Below are 8,735 nucleotides of genomic sequence, written 5' to 3'. Positions count from 1 at the left end.
TTTCTTTTGATTGTCAAATGACAGAACTCCATTCCCAATCATTTTATATGAGAAGAAAATTTTATGTGAGACCACTGAATTAACTCTTTAAGACAAGGACAGGGAGTTAGATAAATATGAAAGCCCATGAATAAGAAAGAATTTAGAAAAAGGTTTTCTTATTATTTTTTCTTCTTTGCCTCCCCTTCCTTCTCCTCTTTCTCCTTCTCTTCTTTCTCCTTTTCCTACCTTTTCTTTCTTTTCCTCTCATCTTTTTACTATTTGGACTTCCTCAAAATTAACACCATGTACAATTTTACTTGGTAGGGTAAGTAGCCAATCTAGATTTTCTGGTGTCTAGTTCTAGGTTAAAATTTTGGAGAGATTTGCACCGCAGATGCAACTAATGTCACTTGGTACAAATAAGGCTACATTTGCTTCTTTGTTTTTCTGTGTGACTTGAATAAGGAACAGCAGAACTTGTCTATTTGATTTTAGAAGCCACCATAGCTCTCAGAAATGACTGAGTCATGAATTGTAGTAGATATCCACAATAAAGTCAATCTGATTGGCACCTTGTTCCTCCATCCAACAGGATGTCACAAATTTAATGACTGGATTAGGTATCAAGTTAGCCTCAAGAGCCATGAATGAATGAATGAATGAAGGGCTCCTAGACCTTTTATAAGGCCCAGCCTAAATTTTCTGCCTCCATCCTATCAGGCACTCTACATAATGAGTTAATTTATAAAAGAAAGGTTAAACTATTAGTTGTAGGCATGAGGATATAGGAGCAGAAAGCAATAACTTTAAGTCTATTGAACACTGATCTTTTGTGGCAGTCCTTACCCTGCCAGGTCATCTATGTTATATGGTTCAAGGCTATTCTCTCCCTGGCATGATCTTTTCTTCTTGGTCCCACAATTTTTCAAAGAGATTGTTTCTTACTTAGATTAGGCCAATGCTTTTCCTTAATTTTGCCTAACCCAGGATACATGCCCACATATTAGGGCTTGCATTGATGGGGTGATTTCACACAATCCTATCCAGGATCAGATCAAATATACTTATAACTGAAAAAGATAATAAATGGAGTTCAGAGTCTAGAAATCATTTTGACTATTTCTCCTGTCTATCATTAAGAATGTCTTCAGGGGCCGGGCGGTGGCGCAAGAGGTAAGGTGCCTGCCTTGCCTGCGCTAGCCTTGGACGGACTGCGGTTCGATCCCCCGGCGTCCCATATGGTCCCCTAAGCCAGGAGCAACTTCTGAGCTCATAGCCAGGAGTAACCCCTGAGCGTTACCGGGTGTGGCCCCCCCCAAAAAAAAAAGAATGTCTTCAGATACACATAAAGAATTTCTTTGTGTCATTAGTCATACCCTGTGATCTCCTAGAATCGTTTGGATGCCATATTCATTTTCCAGTCTCTGAACATCCCTAAAAAGGCTATATATGGTCTTAATTGTGGATCTTACTTTACCACAGACTTTGCTTCCTTTCATGTCAATTGCACTTTTCAGAATTTTATGATACTCAACTCTTTGCATGCCCTTAATTCCTTCTTTTTATGTAGATATCGACAATAAAGCCAATCTGATTGGCACCTTGTGCCTCCATCCAACAGGGTCTGTCACAAATTTAGTGACTGGATTAGGTATCAAGTTAGCCTCAAGAGCCATGAATGAATGAATGAATGAATGAATGAAGGGCAGATAAATTATAATCATTTTTTCTTCTCTCAACTATCATTTTTTTCTTCTGTTTATGTCTCATTTTTGCTGTGTTTTATTCTTTGTTCTTTTGGTTTAAGAATCATAAATCAAGGTGCTCAGGGACCTAAAATTCCCGATTCTGTTCTCAGGGGTGATTCCTGTGGTATTCAGAGGACCACATGTGATGCTAGGGATTTGAACCAGGATTAGTTGTGTACAAGGTAAGTGCCTTATCCGCTGTACTATATTTCTGGATCCTATAATCTTTTGCTTATTTATATTTTAATCCATTGACTGTTCCATAAATATCAAAAATAGTTATCCTCAGGGTCAAAGTGATAGCATAGTGGTAAGGCATTTGCCTTTCATGTGGCTGACCCAGGAAGGACCTGGGTTTGATTCCCAGTGTTCCATATGGTCCCCCAAATCAAGAGTAACTTCTGAGCACAGAGCCAGGAGTAACTTCTGAGAGCCTCCGGGTGTGGCCCAAAATAACAATAATAACAATACCACCAAATAGTTAACCTCATTTAAGTAGAATTTGGATATAGTGATTGAGGGTTATCATTTAGCTTTGTTACATCAGGCACCTTTCCAGGCTTTCCTTTGTGATGCATTTTTTGTTTTGTTTTGTCTTGGACCTACTCCTGTTTTTGTCCTCAGGGATCACTTCTGGTGAGACTCAGGACCATATGGGGTGCTAGGGAATGGAACTCATGTACAAAGCAAGCACCTTACTCTGTGATGCATTACTGGATACAGGTCCCAAAGTTCACTTCAGTGTGTCTTTCAGTGACACATGTCTAATTCTATTATATCTCATATTGTCTTGCAAAACATGTAGACAGCAAATCAAAATCACTCTGTTATAAAAACGCATATTTTTTCTGTATGGTCTGGAAGTATGAGTCAATAACTACTAATTAATCACTTAACCTCTATAGTTCTCCATGATGGATGAAAAATGATTGGCAATATAGAGGGCAAGAAATGGAGGAGAAATTGAGATGAGAAGATGAGACTGTGTATAAGGAGGACAACTTAAGGTCTGTTTCCTGGCTGTACTTTATGTATTTCGTGATTACAACGATCACAATCTTGATTCTACAATTATAAGAATGAGGAAGCCAACTTCCAGACTCTAGTTGAGTTGACTAAATTTATATTATTGTTTTGGCAGAGAGGTTAAAATAGCACCGTTTTGATCTCAACTTGATAGTTTCCTGTGCTAATTCTTACGGAAACTCAAACTATCTATGTTTATGCTTTTTTTGTCTCTAGTTTTATTTGTATACATTTTAATTTTATTCAGTTATTTCTAGATGACTTCTAAGATGTCAACTAATAGTTCTAGATGATCACTGATATGTGTTTAGTGTATTATGCTGTGCCTCTTTCTGTGCAAACTTTTCTTTCAGCCTCCTGACCATTTCAAAAATTCTAATATCTTGTAACCCTGAATATCATCTTGTCATTGATGCAGAATCTCTGGCTCTATCCAGGTATAAAGAATCAGATGTGCATTTTAAAAAGGCTCCATTAGGTAGCTTATAGGCAAATTAACATTTGAGGACTATTGTTTTAAAACATTAGGTTTTATAGTAATAATACCCAGTATAGTAAGAATACCCAGAGAAAATAGAGATGAGGGCTTGAAGGATCAGACCATGATATGAAGCTTACTTCAAAGAGTGGTAAGTGCAGTTAGAGAAATAACTTCATGAACTACTACCATGACAATAGTAGGGAAAGAAATACAATGCCTGTCACAGTACAATACCTGTATCATCTCAGAGGATGAAACAGAAAGGAAATGAGGAATCTTTGTGGTGGGAAAGTTGCTCTGGTGAAGAGGGGTGTGCATTTTATAGCTGAAACCCAATGACAAACATGTTTTGTAACCTTAGTGCTTAAAAATAAAGTAATTATTAGTAAAAATAATAAAAATTGGGTTGTTTTCTCTACAACACAGTTTATTTAAGTAATAATATAAAAAGAAACAAAATTAGTATTAATAACTTTAATTGCTAAATAGAATACAATAATCAAAATACAACTTAAATATCACAATATTTATTGGAATATTAGTATAAATTTAATAAGTAGAACCTTTACTCCTTTTTTTGTTTTGTTTTGGGGCCACACCCAGCAGTGGTCAGGGTTACTCCTGGCTTTGCACTCAGAAATCATTCCTAGCAAGTTCAGGGAACCATATGGGATGCCAGGGATCAAATGGTTTGGCAGCATACAAGGCAAATGCCAACCACTTTGCTATCACTCCAGTCTCAAAAACCTTTACTTCTAATAGCGCAATAAATAGTATACTTAAGGATTTTTATCCTGGAAATAGTTTTTTTACAAGGAAGAAAATGTTATAAAATAAAGAAAAATGCTATCCAACAAAAATATACATTTTTAAATAAAAAATGGGTAAACATTTTTTTTTGCTATTTCAGGAGGATTCTTTCATATGGATATGGATTTCCTGGACTTCACATGTATATATATTTGTATTGCAATCATGAGAATTATTTATTGATAAAATATTTATATTTTATTTTAAATGAATATCAAATTCTTTAAAGTACACTTGATCTGGGCTTGAGTTTGCTAGAAAATAAAACTCTAGGAGAGAAATACTGTCTTTGGTTACCGGATTTTGGCTTCCTTTGTCCTACTCTTTATGATGAGTTCTATTTCTTCTGGAGGTCTACTGGATAGTGGATAGTCTAGGCTCTAGTGGATAGAAAAAAGTTGTAAATAATTTATATTATAGATCCAGATAATTATTTTGACTCACCTTTAGGGTCCGTGCAGAGTTCATTGACTTCATAGCCAATTCTCTGAGAATGAGAAAGGAAGGCAGCTCTAAGGTGCATAATCACTTTTTTGAGTCTTCTCAAGACTCAGAGTCAGAAGAATATGCCAAGTTACAAGGAGTGAGTGTAAATGAAGTCTTAAAATTTCAATAAGAACAAAACAACAAAAAATTACAGAAATTAGAGTATTGCTTCCAATACTGAAAAAATACTTCATAAAGTTTTTATAACAATTTTTTGTGTAATACTATAACATCATTGAAAAAAATTTGTATTGCAAATATCAGGCCCATTTTATTAGATTATATAAAATGAATGTTTGATTTCATAATTTTCTACTTATCCCAAACTTATTCCCTGAAATATGCTACTAGTTATTGATCCCATCTTCAATGCCTTTATTAAGAAAAGTAGGTTAAACAATTTACCCCTAGTCTTATCTATTCCAATTTAGCAAATACTTTCACTTCAAAATTCTTTCAAAGAAAGGAGTTCTGACATCAGTTTCATTATAATTAGAGGGAGCTTTTTCTCCCTCTATCCCACTGCTTATAAAGATTGATATTTTCTTTACAATGTTGATAATCAATAAAAGCCTTTACTGAAATTCTCCAAAGTGCTGGTGGTAACTTAGCCCTTCCATACATTTAGAGAATCTCCAAGGGATTTCTAGGCCAAAGCATCCTACTACTTTTATGATGACATATGAGGGCTATATATAGGGACGTATTCCACATCTTCTAAATGAAAAGTCACTGGAGCAGGTAGTTGAAGGAACAGATTTATAACAAGTTTCAAATGAAACAAAGGTATTCCTCACAGCTGTGAGCCATCTGCAACCAATTTTCTAATACTCAGTGTATATTGAAGATATTATTCCCATACCCACCAACCCCCCTCATCACACATAGTGACACATAGAATCTGCCACCCTGAGGACCCTTAACTTTTCTAAAATGTACAGCTGTTCAACCTCCCATTGGCCTTTCTCTTGTAGTTCATATCAATTTCAAGCCATTATTATAATTACTCAAATCCTTACATTATTTCAACCTGGAAATACTGCTTAGAAAAGGAAGGACCATTTACTTGTTATTGATGTTCACAGCTATGACTAATTGTTCAGTAAGGTCATGTTTAATGTTAATATTATAGTCTACAAATTCCCAATAGAATACAGAGAAAAATATATGTATAAGATCAGTATATTATAGTAGCCTTGAAAAGAGCTCTTTTCTGCAAATAGGCTTAAGAACTACATAAACTTGTTCCCCACTTTTTCAACTGTAACTTGTGGTTATTAATAATATCATCTAATAGGGTTCTTAGAAAGAATAAATATAAAAATGAATGGAAAACATTTAATAAGCCTCTAGAAGGCGGAATATGCTGTGTGTGTGTTTGTGAAGAGAACACTGGGAATTGAACTCACAATTTCACCCTTGCGAAGCAGACACTTTTGTTGTTATAGAAACACCTTGGTTTTTTCTTTCCTTTTTTTATTTTGGGCCACACCTGGTGGTGCTCAGAGCTTACTCGTGACTCTGGGTTCAAAAATCAATTTTGGTGGGGCAATGTATGTAGTGCTGGGAATCAAACTAGGATTAGATGTGTGAATGATAACTTATCCTTTGAACTATTCAACTAGCCCACTCCTCCCTTCTTATCATTGTTATTGATATTGCGATGACTAGATTTGCAGTTGCAAACATTCCTGACAAGTTGGTGCTAGTTTATTTATTTATTTTTTACTTTTAGCTCAGGTGCTCACTGGGGGGGGGAGGGGTCACAAAATGTGTGGTACTCAGTTACTGGGCCAATGTGCTCAAAAAGGTTTTTTTTTGCCTTAAGTTGAAGTTCTGACACATAGCTCACTGAACATTTTGATGTTTCCTGAGGCACAGAAATTATGGCTGTAATGCTTATGGAGTCACTCTGTTGTTTACATATCTGCTTCTCTGGGTTTGCATATCCTGGGAATCCCACAGTACATCCCAGGGGTTGTGCCATGTGTGTGTGTGTGTGTGTGTGTGTGTGTGTGTGTGTGTGTGTGTGCGCGTGTGATGCTTGGTTAGTTAGTAAATCGTTTTCTTGTGCTGCCAGGATTGTGCTACACATATATAAGACAAGAGAGATTTGAAGTCATAAACATATGTTTGCAAAGCAGCTGTTCTACACCAGTGTTATTTAATCTCTGATCTGCAGGTTTCTATCAGTCCTCAGGTGTAGAAATATTGAAAATCACTGTTCTATTGCCCTGGTTATAATTTCTGTTCCATGGACTGTTGTGCAGAAAGATTCTGGACCCAGTTCTATAAAGGTTGAAAGTGTTGCTTTAATACCTCCCTCCAGATCCTAAATACACAGCTTAATCTAGAGATATGGTCAGATCCTATAGCTCTCTGATTAGTTTAGTTCTAGCTTGTATATTTAAAGACTCAATACATTAGTCCAATACTGTATTATAAATCATTCTCTTCCTCCTGCATAGACATCCAAGGAATTTTGTCTGTAACTTCTCTTCTTTAATTCTCTCTGTGATCTTGAGGATCAAATCAAATCAAGGGCCACACAAAAGCATAAAATTTTGATTTTATCTGTTGGAAATGGAGAAAATTAAATACATTTAGCAAGGATAAGTCTCTTTTTAATATAAATAAATTGTAAGTTAATAAGTTCTTGTATTTTCTTGGGAATAAATCAGTTATCTAAAAAATTACATAAATGACCTGAAAAGGGGAGGAATTTAACTGCTAATTCTCTAATACAGTTCTTGTTTATATTCTCAAAAGGGGAGGTGTTTCACTTTACAATGGCCCATAGGTGCCTAAATTGGTCTTCTTCCACTGTTTTTAGTTCTCATCTCTATGTTGAGTTCTCATCTGAACATTCAATTCTCATCAGTAGGATCTTGTAGACTCTTGCTTCTGGGCATCCTCACAAACTAGTGTCTTCTTTCAGTTAGTTATGGGCATTTAATTCAAATATACATTCCATAGCAGTATAGTTATTCCATTACCATCTCTCTCCACTTTACCTTGGGTGCTAATATTCTTCAACCTTACCAGGCACTAAGCAATAGTAGACTAGCATGTCCAGTATGAAATAGCTAATTTGGTAGTAGTCAGAGGCTTATAATTTCAATTTATGCTACAAACCATTAGGGAATCTCAACAAACCCCTACTTGTTTTGTATGTGAGAAAGGAACACTTCTCATGACAGGTAGGATAGTGAAGAACAAAGATTTGATGAACAGAGCTTTGGCCCCTTTGGCTTTTCCCTCCACACCCTCACTGTCATTGTTTATACTTAGAAAACAGGCTTAGGTTTAGAGAGAATGATCACAATTATAAGAAAATAGTCTAGTTTTTAGTTATCACTTGTTAATTCATACAACTATAAAGTTTCTGGTCTGTAGTTGCCTAAACGATTTTACTCTTTGAGCAAAGTGGATTATTTTGGGGTTTGGGTCATGTTTAGTAGAGAGGCATGCTGACCGTTTTCTAGCAATTCTTAAGTTCTTGCTATACACTAGGGATCTGTGAGGCTCAGTTTGCAATTTATTCTGTACACATTTGACAGGGTGAGAGATTACTTATGGCTCTGTGCTCATGAATTATTCCTAGCAGTGTTCAGATGAACATATGCTCAGGGGACCATATTCTGGGTATTCATCTTGGGTTGGCCTCATGCAAGACCAATTCCTTAACCCCTGTACAATCTCTCACGCTCAAGTTTATCAACATGAATATTAATTTGTAATAAGAATCAGTGCTGAGCTTTCTAGGTACCTAAACTTCATTAGCCCAACTCTCATTTAATAATTTAGGAAGGTTGTACTCTTCTTTTCTTACATTGTTCCTCATTGTCCTGGACTTGAACTTTACTTTACAATAGAATGTCATCTAATATCCTCCAACTCTTAGGAAAACATCTGAAAATAGCATGCATTAAAAAACAACAATTTAATATGGTAAATTTGACCTCTTCAACTATGATTTCATGGTTAAAATTGAGACTTCACTTTAAATAAGCAATATATTCTAGATTATTTATTCTGTTTCTTAAAGAATTTCAGTTATGCAATGTGAGAATAAAAGCAAATATCTGAATGTATTTTTGTCTGTACACTTATTCCAATAAAAATATATTTAAAGGAAATAAATGAAAGAAGATAAACTGTAGCTATTTGAGTTACTTTTTTTAATAATATCTTTTTCTATA

The sequence above is a fragment of the Suncus etruscus genome, chromosome 16, assembly GCF_024139225.1.
Source record: "Suncus etruscus isolate mSunEtr1 chromosome 16, mSunEtr1.pri.cur, whole genome shotgun sequence".
NCBI classification, from domain to species: Eukaryota; Metazoa; Chordata; class Mammalia; order Eulipotyphla; family Soricidae; genus Suncus; species Suncus etruscus.
Note: the sequence above shows the minus strand (reverse complement) of the source record.